Genomic DNA, 20482 nt, shown 5'->3' with positions numbered 1-20482 from the left:
ACGCAAAATCTGAAGTTTTCTTTTCTAAATTGTAGGGTTACTATATCCGTCAGAAAGCGCCCCTGTATCTGAATGTCAGCGTTGCTGATTGCCATACAGAGGACTCGATTCTATTCTCGATACTCGCAGGGATTTTTCTCCTTCGTGGGGGGAGTGGCGTGGGATCTATTCACACTCGTGATTCCAACTGAGAAGCTACTTGAAGGAAAATTTGCGGCTCCATGGTCTGCATAGCCGATAACGTGTGAAACTGCGGCTTGCTGACTCTACGCCCCCAGTACCGTATCCAGCTGACACCACTGGCTGACGATGAGAAGGCGGTGGGTCGGTTTTTTGCATTTATTTTGGAATCGACCCTCGTCATACCTACTGCTAATAATTTCCTTTTGAAGTATACTGTCAAAAAAAAAAGGTCGTGGTCTTGTGTAAAATTTGGATAAGCATAACTACAGCTAGGATAATCGTGTCTTGGGAAAACTAAACTTAATGTAGCCGCCAGATTTGTAATTTTTATTGATAATCACTGTGATTCACTACAGAATTTGAAATGTAAAATATTACTGGTAAGAAATACATCATTCGCCTTTATTGGTTTAGTGCCATATACGATACTATACTTTTGAGTGGCTCATTACTCATACCGGATTCAGACCTGAACAGGCGCCAGGTTTTTTATTTCTTCCAGTCCCTGCAAGACAGTCTCAGGTCCACGCAGTCTGCTATTAAATGAGTTCTGGGGATGATTCCAGAGGATAAAAGACGGCGTGGGCTATGCGTCTGTCTCCCTCGCCTCCCACTGCCGTGGGAAAGAGCACCTGCACTCAATCTGTGGCCAGACCAATAGTGCGGTCACGGGTTTGTGCCAGATATTTTACCTTAGTGGACCAACAGTTAAATAAAATCGCCCTGTTCCGGTCAAAGAAGTTAGCTTTGTCAAAAAACGAATTCTCAGATCAAGAGTAAGAACACTAAATATCGTCGTCTCAACAAGTTGCTCTTTGCAACTGCTACATTACCCTTACTCTGAGGGTACCGAGACGAACATCATCTACACCATGAAATTGTAAGCATTTCGAAGATGGGCGAATGAAGGGAGAAACCATGACTCATGTACATTATTATTGCAGTTGTTAATGTTAATCTTGATCGAGTTGTCCATGGGTATACTGCCAGTTAATAGTGTCCAAAAGGAGCAATATGTTGGCGATTAGACATGTCGCCATTGTCAGATTCGCTGACGAACTGAGCAGTTGTTCTTCTTTTATTTTTTTAAAAAATACCTTTCATTTCCTTCTCTTAGAGGAGTCCAATGTTACATGATTTTTTTTCTTTAGTGATAGCTTCTAAGAATACATCGTGTAAGGTGTCGGATTTTATGGACTTCTTACATAAAGTAATTAGAACAGCACTTGTGTATTGATTGCAGTAAGAAATCGAATACAAGCTGTTTATAAGATGGACATGTGAGGACAGTGAGGATGGCGTTACAAATCGCCTGCATTGCATGCTCAATGGATACTTGTCAGTCAGAATAGAACACAATGTTTTTACAGAGAAACCACAGGAAACGAAGACATGCATTATGAACTAGCGAGCCGCTCCGCTGTGCGTGGTAGGAACGGAACAGCGTTTTTGCACGTGCTCCCTCAGTACGATGTCTTTACGTGGGAGGCCGCGTTCCGGATTCAATGGCGTAGCAGCGAACGCAGGCCTTCTGGCTGAAAGCCATCTCTTAGCAGTACACCTTTATACGGGCCCGGGCCCTGAGAGTTTGCGGAAGGTGGAATGGGAAGCGAAGCCTCTTGCGACGAAACAGCCCCAGCTTAGCCGCAGTCCCACAACCATAGCTTAAATTCAGGAAAAAAAATACAGCCATTGGCTCTTTGAAATACTAGGCACGAGTTGGAGTTTTGTTGGAAATTCCCACTCAACTGCTAGTGGACTAGCAGGGATTGGCGGGAAGCTGCATGACCCGAAGTGGGAAGGAGGCACCTGTTTAGACACGAGCCCTGTGACTGGACGAGAAAGTGCGGTCCTTCTGCTGCTTTTTTGCAGTAACAGAGATGTGAGTTTTTTGTAAACGGTAGTCGGGTCTGAGCCTTCTGCGTGAATGGAGAGGACTTGTCTGTGTATGTGCCATCTTGTTCACAATAGAGAGGCACGTCGACTCCGATTGATTGCGCAGATGCACCAGGACGTCTGTGTGAGATGTATATTCCTCACTCTGTAAGAAGAGGGGGAAGTTAAAAAGCTCTAAGAGGAGTTGAATATTTGAAGGGCTCTTCATTCTCACGAGCTTGTAGGGAGACTCAGTCTTTGTGTGGACAGTGGGCAAGCAGCTGATCTCACTCCACACGGTGCGATACCAGAGCCGTTCACAGAGAGAACTACTACAGATAATAATTGTCCAAGTGAGTGGACAGGTTTCAAGGCTGCACCGACCGTCAACCTAAGGTGCAGGAGCCGCAATCAGACAATCAGCAGCCCTCGCTGTCGTTTTACATGTAGTGATACTGCAGCACGGCAGAATAAGGGCCTTAATTCAAGAAATGCGCTGAGTTACATTTTATTCAAAAGCTGTCAGATTCGTTTGGGAATTGGTTACTTTTCTTGATTTAATTCAACGACATCCTTTTTTGTCAATTTTTAGTGACATCGTCGGCCGCTGTGGCCGAGCGGTTCTAGGCACTTCAGTCTGGAACCGCGCTGCTGCTGCGGTCGCAGGTTCGAATCCTGCCTCGGGCATGGACGTGTGTGATGCCCTTAGGTTAGTTAGGTTTAAGTAATTCTCAGTCTAGGGGACTGATGACTTCAGATGTTAAGTCCCATAGTGCTTAGAGCCATTTTTAGTTGGATCGCGTTTCACAATTTATTTAAAACGGTTACATGTTCAATACGAATTAATGTCAGGCGAAACTCAGAGAAATAGTTAAAGATAGGAGATATTCTTTTCAATCGAAACTTTCCACTGAATGTAAAAAGGATTTTGGCAATAAATAGATCTGATTTATTGGTATTTCTTTTTTCTATATATTATGTTCACTATGAAGCAGAGGGTCTTACAGTATTTTCTTATGGTATTACTTATGCTAAGGCGGCAGTAGTGTTACCTGGACAAATATTTACAAATAAGTTTACAAAACAATGGCTCTGAGGACTATGGGACTCAACATCTTAGGTCATCAGTCCCCTTGAACTTAAAACTACTTAAACCTAACTAACCTAAGGACATCACACAACACCCAGCCATCACGAGGCAGAGAAAATCCCTGATCCCGCCGGGAATCTAACCCGGGAACCCGGGCGTAGGAAGCGAGAACGCTACCGCACGACCACGAGATGCGGGCAATAAGTTTACAGATAAATTGATTTCATTACCCTTGTTTTTCGGTCTAGATGTTGTGACCACACTATGTCTGTATGTGTTACAATAACTGTTTATAATAAGCTGGAGCTTACGCTACTTCGAGGTATATTTAAAGATAAGTTTTATTTTCTAATCTCTACAGTTTGTAGTACAGTGATATGATGGTGATGGATCTGTTTAGAGTGCTCACTGGTTGGAAAGACATAGTGCTGGACTTTTTGTGTTTGCTATTAGATTTTATGAAGTTCTCCATTGCAAACTTTCACTCCTCTTTTTTTATGACTTCATCAACATCATACGCAGATATCTTACTGGCCTCGTATCGATTCTTGGTTGTTTCTTCTGAGGTGTTAATTAAAAGGGCTTCGTTCATCTTAGATTAGGCGTTTCAGTGAGACGGGATTGTAGTGTTTTGCATGAGTTCGTCAATTTCGTCATCGATATCCTTGTAAGTACCCTTGGTGTTGTAGGCTATAACAAGGTGAGGATAGATGGATTTATTTTTAGGTTTGGTTATGTTCCTGGACTTTTCTGTAAGCAGGTGTTGCATGTCAGATCTGTTTTCCAATATGTGTCTTCTGTATATGGCATGAAGTTAATTCAGTCTCATTTGTAGAGGGAGGATGTTTGCTGCACTGTACATTTCTGCTCTGGGAGTGATTTATTGTGTTCTACATCTACATCTGCATTTATACTCCGGAAGTCACCCAATGGTGTGTGGCGGGGGGGCACTTTACGTGCCATTGTCATTACCTCCCTTTCCTGTTCCAGTCGCGTATGGTTCGCGGGAAGAACGACTGCTGGATAGCCTCCGTGCGCGCTCGAATCTCTCTAATTTTACATTCGTAATCTCCTCGGGGGGTATACGTAGGGGAAAGCAACATATTCGATACCTCATCCAGAAACGCACCCTCTCGAAACCTGGACAGCAAGCTACACCGCGATGCAGAAAGCCTCTCTTGCAGAGTCTGCCACTTGAGTTTGCTAAACATCTCCGTAACGCTATCACGCTTACCAAATAACCCTGTGACGAAACGCGCCGCTCTTCTTTGGATCTTCTCTATCTCCTCTGTCAACCCGACCTGGTACGGATCCCACACTGATGAGTAATACTCAAGTATAGGTCGAACGAGTGTTTTGTAAGCCACCTCCTTTGTTGATGGACTACATTTTCTAAGGACTCTCCCAATAAATCTCAACCTGGTACCCGCCTTTCCAACAATTAATTTTATATGTTCATTCAACTTCAAATCGTTCCGTACGCATACTCCCAGATATTTTACGGAACTAACTGCTACCAGTGTTTGTTCCGCTATCATATAATCATACAAAAAAGAATCCTCCTTTTATGTATTCGCAATACATTATATTTGCCTATGTTAAGGGTCAGTTGCTACTCGCTGCACCAAGTGCCTATCCGCTGCAGATCTTCCTGCATTTCGCTGCAATTTTCTAATGCTGCTACTTCTTTGTATACTACAGTATCATCCGCGAAAAGCCGCATGGAACTTCCAATACTATCTACTAGGTCATTTATATATATTGTGAAAAGCAATGGTCTCATAACACTCCCCTGTAGCACGCCAGAGGTTACTTTAACGTCTGTAGACGTCTCTCCATTGATAACAACATGATGTGTTCTGTTTGCTAAAAACTCTTCAATCCATCCACACAGCTGGTCTGATATTCCGTAGGCTCTTACTTTGTTTATCAGGCGACAGTGCGGAAATGTATCGAACGCCTTCCGGAAGTCAAGAAAAATAGCATCTACATGGGAGCCTGTATCTAATATTTTCTGGGTCTCATGAACAAATAAAGCGAGTTTGGTCTCACACGATCGCTGTTTCCGGAATCCATGTTGATTCCTACAGAGTAGATTCTGGGTTTCTAAAAACGACATGATACGCGAGCAAAAAACATGTTCTAATATTCTACAACAGATCGACGTCAGAGATATAGGCCTATAGTTTTGCGCATCTGCTCGATGACCCTTCTTGAAGACTGGGACTACCTGTGCTCTTTTCCAATCATTTGGAACGTTCCGTTCCTCTAGAGACTTGCGGTACACGGCTGTTAGAAGGGGGGCAAGTTCTTTCGCGTACTCTGTGTAGAATCGAACTGATATCCCGTCAGGTCCAGTGGACTTTCCTGTGTTGAGTGATTTCAGTTGTTTTTCTATTCCTTGGACGCTTATTTGGATGTCAGCCATTTTTTCGTTCGTGCGAGGATTTAGAGAAGGAACTGCAGTGCGGTCCTCCTCTGTGAAACAGCTTTGGAAAAAGGTGTTTCGCATTTCAGCTTTACGCGTGTCATCCTCTGTTTCAATGCCATTATCATCCCAGAGTGTCTGTATATGCTTTTGTGTCTTTCTTACACGCTGCATACAGGAGGGAGAACAGATGCTGTTCATGAACAGAGATTTCAGATACTAATTTATTCTATACCTAATACCAAACAAGAAAAATAATACTTAGCTTTGCTGCTGAAATGGTAGCGGCAGTTTCCAACAGTACATTAGTTAGTGAAACGTATGGCATTGATGGCCAGGAGACCCCTCGCGGCCGGCCGGAGTGGCCGAGCGGATCTAGGCGCTACAGTCTGGAACCGCGCGACCGCTACGGTGGCAGGTTCGAATCCTGCCTCGGGCATGGATGTGTGTGATGTCCTTAGGTTAGTTAGGTTTAAGTAGTTCTAAGTTCTAGGGGACTGATGACCACAGCAGTTAAGTCCCATAGTGCTCAGAGCCGTTTGAACCATTTTTAGACCTCTCGCGGGGCGGTTCGGCCGCCGCTCCACAAGTTCTTTAACGCCACTACGGCGACTTGCGAGTGAACGAGGATGAAATGATGGTGAAAGACACACAACACACAGTCATCTCGAGGCAGAGAAAATCCGTGACCTCGCCGGGAATCAAATCCGGCACCGCATGCGCGGGAAGCGAGAACGCTACCGCAAGACCACGAGCCGCGGAAAATAGTACATTCGAATGTAGAAAAGTCATACAGATACAAAAGATTTATTAATCTGTCGCCGTTCAATACAAAGTCTATTAAGAAGATGTCGAGCTGCGGCCACTATGAAAGTCAGTAAGTGGTATTCAACTGATAGACACATGAAATGGACTCTGTCCATCAATTTTTTAAGTTAAGTATACTCGCATCTAGAGTTTGGAGAGGGGATGCTTGTATCTCATTGGCAGCGGTGTAATCGTTCGTGGCAGCGCCCTCGTGCCCGGGTGGCGCCTGTAGGAAACGTGGTGGCGTAACTGGCGGCACGCGTGTTTGAAAGTGTGGCCGACTAGATAGCGGCCGATACCGCACACTGAAGTCGAAGTATGTTGCGCAGGAGTCGTCTTTCAGTGTAGCAGAGTCTTTCGCTCGATGGTCGAGTCATACCTGAGAATGGAGCTGAAGTATATTCAGTGTACACTTTTACGGGTCCTCCTTGGACGAATTCATGCCTCAGGCGGGTGTGGAAAAGGGGAATTATCTTTCCCCTGCTCTACACCCGCTACACAACTGACGTTCGTACAACAAACAGAAACAACGAAAATCTAGCTATGTACGCTGACAACACTGCCTACTTATGCAGTGCATCATCGACAACTATCAGTCAAAGACAGACTACAGAATACCTAGAACGACTTCAAAACTGGATTCAACGATGTAGAATTAAGCACAACCCTGACAAAACCCACACCATTTTATTCAAACCCAGAAATTTCCACAGCAAACCCAGACAAAACCCACAACATCTCGACCTTAACTTATGGAACTCTATATTCATACTCACAGGAACTGCAAAATAGTCATGGCTGCACTTAGATATATACCTGAAGCGGAAGACTCACGTAAGACCAGGGTGCGATTTGTGCTTTCACCAGTGGGGGGGGGGGGATGTCTTAGGGGGTTAGTAGAATTATATATGTTACTAGCTTGGACCGCGGCGTTACGCATGGTTAAACAGCTATTTATAAATAGATGTTAATGCAGAAACTCACTATTCACGCGTATGCACTACCAGAAAAGCCATCCCTTGTTATATCTTTAAAAGTACATTATAGGTAAAGCTTATTTACAAAATCGTCTACATGCAGGTATACAAGGGGAATTCAAAAAGTAGAGGCACATTTGTGAAAAACTGTACTTATTCTGATGATAGAAAACTGAAACATATTAATAGTGTTAATAGTAAGGCTTATTAAAAACTTTCAGTTTTCGGCTCCACAAATTTAAATTATATGTAAAGTTTTACTACAGTGAGTGGGAAATAAACATCCCAGGTTGGGATGCATAAACTAAAACCAGAGGAGGGGATGTTATGATGCAGAGGGGGGGAAATCCCCCCCATCCCCCCCCCCCCCCCTACAAATCGCACACTGCGTAAGACATATACTAGACAAAGTAAGAGACAGAATCTAATCACTGGTCCAAGGACTATGTCATGAATGCAGAGCCATCACAGAAATCAGCAAAAAATTGTTCAAATAGCTCTGAGCACTATGGGACTTAACTTCTGTGGTCATCAGTCCCCTAGAACTTAGAAGTACTTAAACCTTACTAACCTAAGGACATCAGACACATCCACGCCCGAGGCAGGATTCGAATCTGCGACCATAGCGGTTGCTCGCTTCCAGACTGTAGCGCCTAGAACCGCTCGGCCACTCCGGCCGGCAGGAATCAGCACCTACAAGACGTACATTAGATAGGCAACATCAAGGAGAGTGTGAGCTAAGGAGCGCCGTGGTCCCGTGGTTAGCGTGAGCAGCTGCGGAACGAGAGGTCCTTGGTTCAAGTCTTCCTTCAAGTGGAAAGCTAGATTTTTTTATTTTCAAACAATTATTATCTGTCCGTCCGTCCGTCCGATGCGAGGTAACAGCGCTGAAGTATGGGGACGCTACACCTAAACAAACATGACGTCAGTCGACTACAGCGTGCGGAAGAGAGAGGAATCGGTTGACCCATGACCTTGCGATCAAATGTTTTCGGTTCCCATTGAAGATGCACGTCCTTTCGTCTACTAATCGCACGGTTTTGCGGTGCGGTCGCAAAACACAGACACTAAACTTATTAGAGTGCAGAGATACGTCAATGAACGAACGGACAGATTATAACTTTGGGAAAATAAAGAAAGTAAACTTTTCACTCGAAGGAAGACTTGAACCAAGGACTTCTCGTTCCGCAGCTGCTCACGCTAACCACGGAACCACGGCGCCCCTGAGCTCGCAATATCCTTGATGTTGCCTATCTAGCGCATGGACTACTCAGTTTGTATATTTCGCTTATTTTTTTTTTTCATAGTTCCACACAACTTCTTCCTGTTTTATCGATTGATCCGTGTTCAGTTTTTCAAGGCCTATCCACTGTGCCAACCTATAACTAAATCTGAGGGGGGTGCGATGGGGAGGTTCCCTTGTAAGAAGACTTCATTCATCTACAAGAGGAGCGGCTTACACAGCATTCATTCGAACGGTTCTTGACTGTTTCTCGTTTTATGGTTAATAGCGGATACGTATAAGATACAAAATATAGGGGTGCATTTTATCAAGGGTTTGTTCAGAAAATTCGAGAGAGTTACAGAGTTGCTCAGGAGTAGACACTACGAGAGCGTCGTTCTGAATAACTTGAGATTTACTGTTCAAGTTTGACAGCGTACGATCCTAGAGGAGTGAAGCAATATATTATTCCAAATACGAATGCGAAATTACCACGTCAAGAAAATTAGAGGAATTAGAAGTCAGACTGAGGCTTAATCGCCAGTCCCTCTTCCCATGCACTTCTCGTGACTGGAACAATAAGGAGACGGAACGTTAGTGATGTACGCTCTGCCATAAACCGTGTAATGGCAAACAGAATGATATCTTAGATTTAAAATGAAGTCATTCCCTTAAAGCCAGTGTAAGGCGCAGTCAAATGAAAACCTAACGCCAGCCACAACGGGACTATAGAATGGTTCCATACAAAAGTAATTACCATACACGTTAAGACTGTTTTCCCACTGGGAGACGAGACAATCAGTTCCTGTTTCGTAGAACGCGGTCGGTCGCTGAAGGCTCCACACCCGCACTTCCCCGTCCGACTAAAACCGACTTCTACGCATGTCTTTCTTCAGGTGGCCAAAGAAGTGAAAATCACACGTGAAAGATGCTGGCTGCACGGGGGATGCTGCAACGTTTCCCAAACAAATCGCTGAAGCGAAACATTCGTCCGATTGGGGGTGGGCGTATCGTGCAACAGAATGCTTCCATCTGACAGCATTCCCGGGCGTTTTGTCTTTTTGGCAAGTCTCATTTTCTTCGAAATGTCATCATAGTGCTACACAGTGATTATGGTGCAACGCTCAAGGAACTCTGCTAGCAGAGGGCCTCTGCATTCGAAGAAGGAAATCACCATGATAGTCTACTACCGGAACTTGTGTGACAGCGTTGAATTTCTTTAGAACGGGAGACGAGGGGTGTTTCCACTGTTCGCTTTGATATTTGCCCTTCGGCTGTAGGAATTCTGTTGGACGGACTCATCTTGTTGCACGATAACTCCCGCCCCACACTGACAATCGGACGAGGGCTACGCTTCAGCAATTTGGTTGGGAAACACTACAAAACCCTCTGTAGAAACATGACCGGTAACAGTGTGTTTTTCACATCTTTGGTGACCTGAAGAAAGACATACGTGACGTAAATGGACGTCTGTTTCTGCCTCACGAGGAAGTGTAAGAGGGGTTGCAGGTGTAGATCCTACAGCAGCCGACCGCGTTCTAAGAAAAAGGAATTCGTCGTCTCGTCACACAGTTGGATAAATGCTTTAAAGCGTGTGGTGATTACTTTTGAATGGAACAATTGCACGGTTGCGTTATGGGGGTATTGGGTTTTCATTTAACAAAGTAAACAATCGATGAACAAAGTAAACAATCTTTACCATTCACCTTGAAGACGATTTATGCGATGAAAACGTTTACAAATTGAAAACCTCTTTAATTCTGACTGAAACAGTAGTACTGTCAATATATTCTATCATACTTTGATACATCTTTGCTTTAAATCGTTGTCACTTGGCGTCAACGTTAGTACGGTAGAGGAATGCTTCTTCAAATGATTGTTTTGTTTCCGATTACTAGCCGAGATACACAAATTTTATTAGAGTAACAACAAAATTAATGTTTCCTGATTTCCTTTTCATTATCATAAGTTATGTTTTCCTCCGTCATTTCAACAAATTTAGAATACCAGCAATTCGACTTCAACTCTCTACTGAGACTCTGACGGCCAATCTTTCTGTAAGCGCTGCTCCTTCTCCCCTCTTCTGCAGAATAATAATGGTTCCTAGAGACATCTCGTATACAATTAAGCTGCGTCAGTTGTGTGAACAGGGGACGTTTCTCCTTCTGTCATGTTGCCCATCTGACATGCCGTCGTTTTCATGATACAAGCGGCAAATGCAGTTTATTCTCACAGCTCCACTGCTTCTAGACTTGCTGGCTGAGGGCTGAGGTCTAACATTACAGATTCCCGAGAGAATCTGAAAACGAATTGCTCTTCTCAGATCCTGCACTAGCAAATTGCAGTACATCTGCCATTTTATCGCCTGGGACACGTGTGGTTCATGCACACAACAAGGGCAAAAGCTGTTTCTTGTCCTAGCTAACTTAGGAGCGGATAATATTAGCCAGAAGAAATTATATCCAGAATGTAAATTGCTTATCACGTACTACAAGCATATCTATGATCGATAACTACTCTAACGAGCTTCTGTTTGCCTTATAACAGAACCAGGATATAACGAAGAGACTAGGGAAAAAGTAACACTTGGCTCGCAAACCATCTATTTGACAAAAGGTTCCACCAAGCTACACCTACAGATATAACAATAAATTTCTATCAATTCTCTTTGTGCCGACGACTACTATTTTAGGTAGCAGTACGTTGCTAGATACTCTAAGGAGACACCAGATCCTTAGGTTAGAGCCGATCCGAAAAATATGGCACACATGTTTTCATAGGCCTAATATTTCTGGATAGTGCTGTTACTTTGCGACTCAGTTAACACTGCAATGCTGAGCGTTACTACGCCGAAGAGACGTCATCAGTTAAAGTAAGGTTACATGACAACGAGAACACTAATATTACTCGCTAAATTGCTTCATTACGTCACCTTCAGTCCGATTGCCTTTTACACATACCAGATGAGGGCCTAAATCGAGAACGAATACCACCTGGTCACATTATTGGCACGTGACGTTCTAAGAGATCTACATAAGCTTTTTTAAACTGAGTCATCAGTAATCTGACTGGCTTGTTGCGGCCCTCCGGAATTCCTCTCCTGTGCCAACCTCTTCATCTCAGAGTAGCACTTGCAATATACGTTCTCAATTACACTACTGGCCATTAAGATTGCTACATCAAGATGAAATGCAGATGATAAACGGGTATTCATTGAACAAGTATATTATACTAGAATTGACATGTGATTACATTTTCACGCAATTTGGGTGCATAGATCCCGAGAAATCAGTACCCAGAACAACCGCCTTTGGCCTTGATACGCCTGGGCATTGAGTCAAACAGAGCTTGGACAGGGTGTACAGGTACAGCTGCCCATGCAGTTTCAACACAATACCACAGTTCATCAAGAGTAGTGACTGGCGTATGGTGACGAGCCAGTTGCTCGGCCACCATTGACCAGACGCTTTCATTTGGTGAGAGATCTGTAGTATGTGCTGGCCAGGGCAGCAGTCGAACATTTTCTGTGTCCAGAAAGGCCCGTACAAGACCTGCAACATGCGGTCGTGCATTATCCTGCTGAAATGCTGGGTTTCGCAGGGATCGAATGAAGGGTGGAGCCACGGGTCGTAACACATCTGAAATGTAACGTCCACTGTTCAAAGTGCCGTCAATGCGAACAAGAGGTGACCGAGACGTGTAACCGATGGCACCCCATACCATCACGCCGGGTGATACGCCAGTATGGCGATGACGAATACACGCTTCCAATGTGCGTTCACCGCGATTTCGCCAAACATGGATGCGACCATCATGAAACTGTAAGCAGAACCTGGATTCATCCGAAAAAATGACGTTTTCCCATTCTTGCACCCAGGTTCGTCGTTGAGTACACCATCGCAGGCGCTCCTGTCTGTGATGCAGCGTCAAGGGCAGCCGCAACCATGGCTCCGAGCTGATAGTGCATGCTGCTGCAAACGGATGGTTGTTGTCTTGCAAACGTCCCCATCTCTTGACTCAGGGATCGAAATGTGGCTGCACGATCCGTTACAGCTATGTGGATAAGATGCCTGTCATCTCCACTGCTAGTGATGCGGGGCTGTAGGGATCCAGCACGGCGTTCCGTATTACCCTCCTGAACCCACAGATTCCGTATTCTGCTACCAGTCATTGGATCTCGACCAAGGCGAGCAGCAATGTCGCGATACGATAAACCGCAATCGGGATAGGCTACAATCCGACCTTTATCAAAGTCTGAAACGTGATGGTACGCATTTCTCCTCCTGACACAAGGCATCACAACAACGTTTCACCAGACAACGCCGGTCAACCGCTGTTTGTGTATGGGAAATGGGTTGGAAACTTCCCTTATGTCAGCACGTTGTAGGTGTCGCCACCTGCGCCAAACTTCTGTGAATGCTCTGAAAAGCTGATCATTTTCATATGACAGCATCTTCTTCCTGTCGGTTAAATTTCGTGTCTGTAGCACTTCATCTTCGTGGTGTAGTAATTTTAATGGCCAGTAGCGTAATATTGAACGTATATCTACTTGATGTTGAAATATCACTTACATTATTTACTTATTTTTGTATTGAATAATATGTGTTCTTTCACGAAATTTGAAAACAGGTTGGAGAAACTTGACCTCCACCCTCCTCTTCCCGTGCTTTCAACATCCCATGAGTAGGAGGGCACTAGTTGTCATACCACTCCAGTCGAGCCTAAGATGCCCTCAGTGTGAATGACAATCAGTGCGCTGCACAGCAACTGCGTCCTGTCAGAAACATGGCCTAAATTTTTCACAGGATCGATTTCAAGGGGCTGACAGCTTGAAAGTGCTCTTTTTCTCCTTTAAATATGAAGTTGGTGAAGTTTCCGAGTGAATGGAACTAGAACCCTCTCTGAAGATGTCCAATGCAGTTATGGAAGAATCGTCAGGAACGAAAATGTTTCAAGAAACTCGACGACACAAACAGGAAGATTCAGTAGAATCTAAATAATACTAAAACTCCTCTCGCATTTCACAACAGACTTTGCACAAAATACTGTTTTCTGGAAAAACTTACGATAGAGCACTGAAATGAGTATCACTAACATCTAATTTTCTCTCAGATGTCAAAATTTCACCTACTAAGGAGATATGGTTACTTAGTTTTTCAGAGAGGCAAATGGAGGTTGCAGCAGACAACACCGAAAGTGAGTATCACTGTCATATCGCTGACGTCAGCTAATAGTGTTTGTGTATGTGTAGCACGTTTAGTGTGTTTAGGGATTGGCGTTAAAATATCAATAAACAATGCAGCATCAGATTTTTACATTATGGTAAAATTTCTCTGCAAAGATGTAGGAAGGAAACAGTGTTCGAGACTAGGCAAAAGAAAACGAGGTTGCGGTGTTTTTAACAGATTGACATTGTATTTGGTAGAATGGCGCCCCTATTCCCCCATCTGTCGTTTGCCTAAATTACTGCAAGCAAATGACAGTATGGCTCCTTCTACAAGGACACGGCTAAATACCATCGAAATGGACCTGTTAGTATTAAACTGTTTGTAGATACGACTTACGTTGTATCTCCTTAAACTATGATACGATATGTATAAAACTACTACTATATGCGCTTTTGAGTCTAACGTGTCATAATCTGACGATTCTTCATTTCGTATTTCTTACGTCATCTCGATTAGTGTTACCATTCTGCTGCTCTCATATTCAGCTCCTTTCAATGCTAAGACATTATAGGTATATGGAAAACCATTAACATACTTTTATATTAATAATGTATATGGGTGAGATCATTACCGACAGAATAAAATAAGTTCCCAAACATTCGAAAAATATGTAATATATGAAAGATAATTTGCACTAAGATCTCACCTTGGAATATATGCGCCTAGACCTGGTAGTTATTCGCAATTCAGAAGCAGGCAGTATGTTAGTTGTTAGACGTCTGGCGTGCGGAACTGACGTCCCTCCCGTAGAACGTAGTCATCCACGAGTTTCCCCGCGTCGGAACTCTCAAAGTTCTGCGGTAAACGCCACCTTTTGTGTGCGTCGGCTGCCTGATACACAACTGTAGTTCAAATGGAGCATCGCCACATCTGTCCAACGCAACAGAGCCGCAGCTTGTCTACTGGCCTTACATCCTGCTCTGCGATGCCTCTAGGTCAGTGGTAGTCAACTTCTTCCCTATCACCCACAAGAGGGTGTTCCACTTTCATGGTGGGCGGTAGGCGTTACGGTTTTAAAAACATAATAATTTGCATAATTTTTTACTTAAAGTATTAATATGCTTTAATTTTCTATAACTCTGATTCACAATTTTGTATCTAGGAAGCGGTGGGCGGTTAGAAAATCTTACTAGCGATAGAAATACAAAAGTGGGCGTTAGGTAAAAAGGTTTGACCACGCTTGCTCTAGGGCACTTGTTACTGAATGACACGTTTATAGGATCATGCTGACAATACGCTACCGAGAAAACAAGATGGTTGTTCACTGGTGTGTAAACTCAGATGGCCACCAATTTGGTACTTACAACCAGTAAATCGTTAGTAGTGCTTTAGAGACTATTGCTTGGCCATATACTGTTGCGTTTATGTAGTGTTAGTTACATACAGTAACATTTAAGCAGCTGTTCACACCTACAGTTAGTTAAGCTTTTGCTGCTGGTACCTTTGTTACTTCTAGTTCGTTTCTGTATATTTTTCACTCAGCTTTTTTGTAAGTTAATCATCTATAGTTTCAGCTTGTTAGACATCTGCTTTTGTAAGTAGTGATGGATTTTTAGTTCTGATGGTTAGCCACATATATTACCAGGCACTCGTAGTTAATCATTTACTGTTACAGATACTAAGCCATATACAACCTACAGGTGTGGATTCACTTTGCTACAGGTGGTTAGCTATACATAAATAATGACCTATAGGCATTCTATTCTTATAGTTACGGATGCTTTACTCTGTAGTTACAAGTGTTGCTTTCGCTTAACAAGGATTTTTAGTCATTCCGTTTCATGTAGCCCAACCTATTGTACCTACACACCAGGAAATTGAAATAAGAACACCGTGAATTCATTGTCCCAGGAAGGGGAAACTTTATTGACACATTCCTGGGGTCAGATACATCACATGATCACACTGACAGAACCACAAGCACATAGACACAGGCAACAGAGCATGCACAATGTCGGCACTAGTACAGTGTATATCCACCTTTCGCAGCAATGCAGGCTGCTATTCTCCCATGGAGACGATCGTAGAGATGCTGGATGTAGTCCTGTGGAACGGCTTGCCATGCCATTTCCACCTGGCGCCTCAGTTGGACCAGCGTTCGTGCTGGACGTGCAGACCGCGTGAGACGACGCTTCATCCAGTCCCAAACATGCTCAATGGGGGACAGATCCGGAGATCTTGCTGGCCAGGGTAGTTGAATTACACCTTCTAGAGCACGTTGGGTGGCACAGGATACATGCGGACGTGCATTGTCCTGTTGGAACAGCAAGTTCCCTTGCCGGTCTAGGAATGGTAGAACGATGGGTTCGATGACGGTTTGGATGTACCGTGCACTATTCAGTGTCCCCTCGACGATCACCAGTGGTGTACGGCCAGTGTAGGAGATCGCTCCCCACACCATGATGCCGGGTGTTGGCCCTGTGTGCCTCGGTCGTATGCGCTCACCTGCACGGCGCCAAACACGCATACGACCATCATTGGCACCAAGGCAGAAGCGACTCTCATCGCTGAAGACGACACGTCTCCATTCGTCCCTCCATTCACGCCTGTCGCGACACCACTGGAGGCGGGCTGCACGATGTTGGGGCGTGAGCGGAAGACGGCCTAACGGTGTGCGGGACCGTAGCCCAGCTTCATGGAGACGGTTGCGAATGGTCCTCGCCGATACCCCAGGAGCAACAGTGTCCCTAATTTGCTGGGAAGTGGCGGTGCGGTCCCCTACGGCACTGCGTAGGATCCTACGGTCTTGGCGTGCATCCGTGCGTCGCTGCGGTCCGGTCCCAGGTCGACGGGCACGTGCACCTTCCGCCGACCACTGGCGACAACATCGATGTACTGTGGAGACCTCACGCCCCACGTGTTGAGCAATTCGGCGGTACGTCCACCCGGCTTCCCGCATGCCCACTGTACGCCCTCGCTCAAAGTCCGTCAACTGCACATACGGTTCACGTCCACGCTGTCGCGGCATGCTACCAGTGTTAAAGACTGCGATGGAGCTCCGTATGCCACGGCAAACTGGCTGACACTGACGGCGGCGGTGCACAAATGCTGCGCAGCTAGCGCCATTCGACGGCCAACACCGCGGTTCCTGGTGTGTCCGCTGTGCCGTGCGTGTGATCATTGCTTGTACAGCCCTCTCGCAGTGTCCGGAGCAAGTATGGTGGGTCTGACACACCGGTGTCAATGTGTTCTTTTTTCCATTTCCAGGAGTGTATTTCGCACAAGTAATATTAATGTAGCTAGGTATAATTACTTCATGAAGCGCATTTAGGGCTTTAAAACATTTCTGAATCAGTTACTCCACCGTAAAGAAGTATACAACTATGCCCAAGTTTCCTTCTTAGTATAGTTATTTTTGACCCTCCAGTTTAGCTACTGACTAGAAATTGTTTCTCCATATACCCCCGTTATTGCTTCCCTCCCCTTGGTGCATCTTGCGCGCTGTTGACACTGCCCTATTTCCTGCTAGCACGGTTCAAAAAATACTTCTGAGCACTATGGGACTTAACTTCTGTGGTCATCAGTCCCCTAGAACTTAGAACTACTTAAACCTAACTAACCTAAGGACATCACACACATCCATGCCCTAGACAGGATTCTAACCTGCGACCGTAGCGGCCGTGCGGTTCCAGACTGAGGCGCCTAGAACCGCTCGGCCACACTGGCCGGCTGCTAGCACGGTATTGATGTCTTACACCAGCTCATCGATGTGTTTCACGATACTTCATAATTGGTATGAATGACGCTGTTGCAACCTTTCTCGAATGTTACTTGCTACCTGAATATACTCCAGTACTTGCCGTTTCACTATTATGGAAATACACTCCTGGAAATGGAAAAAAGAACACATTGACACCGGTGTGTCAGACCCACCATACTTGCTCCGGACACTGCGAGAGGGCTGTACAAGCAATGATCACACGCACGGCACAGCGGACACACCAGGAACCGCGGTGTTGGCCGTCGAATGGCGCTAGCTGCGCAGCATTTGTGCACCGCCGCCGTCAGTGTCAGCCAGTTTGCCGTGGCATACGGAGCTCCAGCGCAGTCTTTAACACTGGTAGCATGCCGCGACAGCGTGGACGTGAACCGTATGTGCAGTTGACGGACTTTGAGCAGGGGCGTGTAGTGGGCATGCGGGAGGCCGGGTGGACGTACCGCCGAATTGCTCAACACGTGGAGCGTGAGGTCTCCACAGTACATCGATGTTGTCGCCAGTGGTCGGCGGAAGGTGCACGTGCCCGTCGACCTGGGACCGGACCGCAGCGACGCACGGATGCACGCCAAGACCGTAGGATCCTACGCAGTGCCGTAGGGGACCGCACCGCCACTTCCCAGCAAATTAGGGACACTGTTGCTCCTGGGGTATCGGCGAGGACCATTCGCAACCGTCTCCATGAAGCTGGGCTACGGTCCCGCACACCGTTAGGCCGTCTTCCGCTCACGCCCCAACATCGTGCAGCCCGCCTCCAGTGGTGTCGCGACAGGCGTGAATGCCGGCCGAAGTGGCCGTGCGGTTAAAGGCGCTGCAGTCTGGAACCGCAAGACCGCTACGGTCGCAGGTTCGAATCCTGCCTCGGGCATGGATGTTTGTGATGTCCTTAGGTTAGTTAGGTTTAACTAGTTCTAAGTTCTAGGGGACTAATGACCTCAGCAGTTGAGTCCCATAGTGCTCAGAGCCATTTTGAACAGGCGTGAATGGAGGGACGAATGGAGACGTGTCGTCTTCAGCGATGAGAGTCGCTTCTGCCTTGGTGCCAATGATGGTCGTATGCGTGTTTGGCGCCGTGCAGGTGAGCGCCACAATCAGGACTGCATACGACCGAGGTACACAGGGCCAACACCCGGCATCATGGTGTGGGGAGCGATCTCCTACACTGGCCGTACACCACTGGTGATCGTCGAGGGGACACTGAATAGTGCACGGTACATCCAAACCGTCATCGAACTCATCGTTCTACCATTCCTAGACCGGCAAGGGAACTTGCTGTTCCAACAGGACAATGCACGTCCGCATGTATCCCGTGCCACCCAACGTGCTCTAGAAGGTGTAAGTCAACTACCCTGGCCAGCAAGATCTCCGGATCTGTCCCCCATTGAGCATGTTTGGGACTGGATGAAGCGTCGTCTCACGCGGTCTGCACGTCCAGCACGAACGCTGGTCCAACTGAGGCGCCAGGTGGAAATGGCATGGCAAGCCGTTCCACAGGACTACATCCAGCATCTCTACGATCGTCTCCATGGGAGAATAGCAGCCTGCATTGCTGCGAAAGGTGGATATACACTGTACTAGTGCCTACATTGTGCATGCTCTGTTGCCTGTGTCTATGTGCCTGTGGTTCTGTCAGTGTGATCATGTGATGTATGTGACCCCAGGAATGTGTCAATAAAGTTTCCCCTTCCTGGGAAAATGAATTCACGGTGTTCTTATTTCAATTTCCAGGAGTGTATACAATTGTGGCCAAGCTTCATTTCCTCTATAGTTATTTTGTGACACTTAATCGTAGCCAGTGACAGAAAATTGTCTCTCTGCTTTCTCCGCTTACAGCTTACAGCCCATGATGCGCTTCGCACTTTGATTTTGCTGACAGTTTCCTGCTAGCAACATTCTAACATCACTAAAGTTGTTTCAGAAATTACTTCCTAAATATCCCATCCGTAGCGTCACACGATACGATATTAACTCTCAATTTTTTTTATATCGCTTACTATACTGAGAATGTGCATTTTCATTTTTGTTTATGCCTTAGGCAACTACAGTTAGCAAGTGTTTGCTCCATTTTTTTATTGTACTTTTACCCCCACGCTAATGCCAACCTCAAGAAATGTATGTCATTGGCTGATTATCTTCAGCTCTGGCGTGATCTCTGCATTTGTTGTTGACTTTCATCATACTGTTGCTAGACATAAATTGTGATCTACTAGTAAGCACTGACGAGATCTTTTTGCATGAATGAATTTATTATTGTATTACATATTGTTATTGTATTTTTTGGACTAAAGCAGGATGTTGCATACATCTACTTCTTTTTGATGCTCACAAATAATCGGTGATTATAGTATTGTAGTACCGACGGGAAACGACAAAGTCCTGCTAGTTCGAAATACAACGTACGGAATGTTACGAAACAAGAGAATGTGGTCACCTTTGTGTGACAATGGCTAGACCTTGGAGGGCGTTTGTATACAATGTCAGAGTCTTCTAAATTCATCGTGAAAATGTACTGACTAGAGGAGTGAGGGTAGCGATGGTCACGTGTAGCGGTAACACTGTTGTTGTTGTTGTGGTCTTCAGTCCTGAGACTGGTTTGATGCAGCTCTCCATGCTACTCTATCCTGTGCAAGCTTTTTCATCTCCCAGTACCTACTGCAACCTACATCCTTCTGAATCTGCTTAGTGTATTCATCTCTTGGTCTCCCTCTACGATTTTTACCCTCCACGCTGCCCTCCAATACTAAATTGGTGATCCCTTGATGCCTCAGAACATGTCCTACCAACCGATCCCTTCTTCTGGTCAAGTTGTGCCACAAACTTCTCTTCTCCCCAATCCTATTCAATACTTCCTCATTAGTTATGTGATCTACCCATCTAATCTTCAGCATTCTTCTGTAGCACCACATTTCGAAAGCTTCTATTCTCTTCTTGTCCAAATTATTTATCGTCCATGTTTC

This window comes from Schistocerca piceifrons, chromosome 3 (assembly GCF_021461385.2).
Source record: "Schistocerca piceifrons isolate TAMUIC-IGC-003096 chromosome 3, iqSchPice1.1, whole genome shotgun sequence".
Lineage (NCBI taxonomy): Eukaryota > Metazoa > Arthropoda > Insecta > Orthoptera > Acrididae > Schistocerca > Schistocerca piceifrons.
This window is presented reverse-complemented; position numbering follows the sequence as displayed.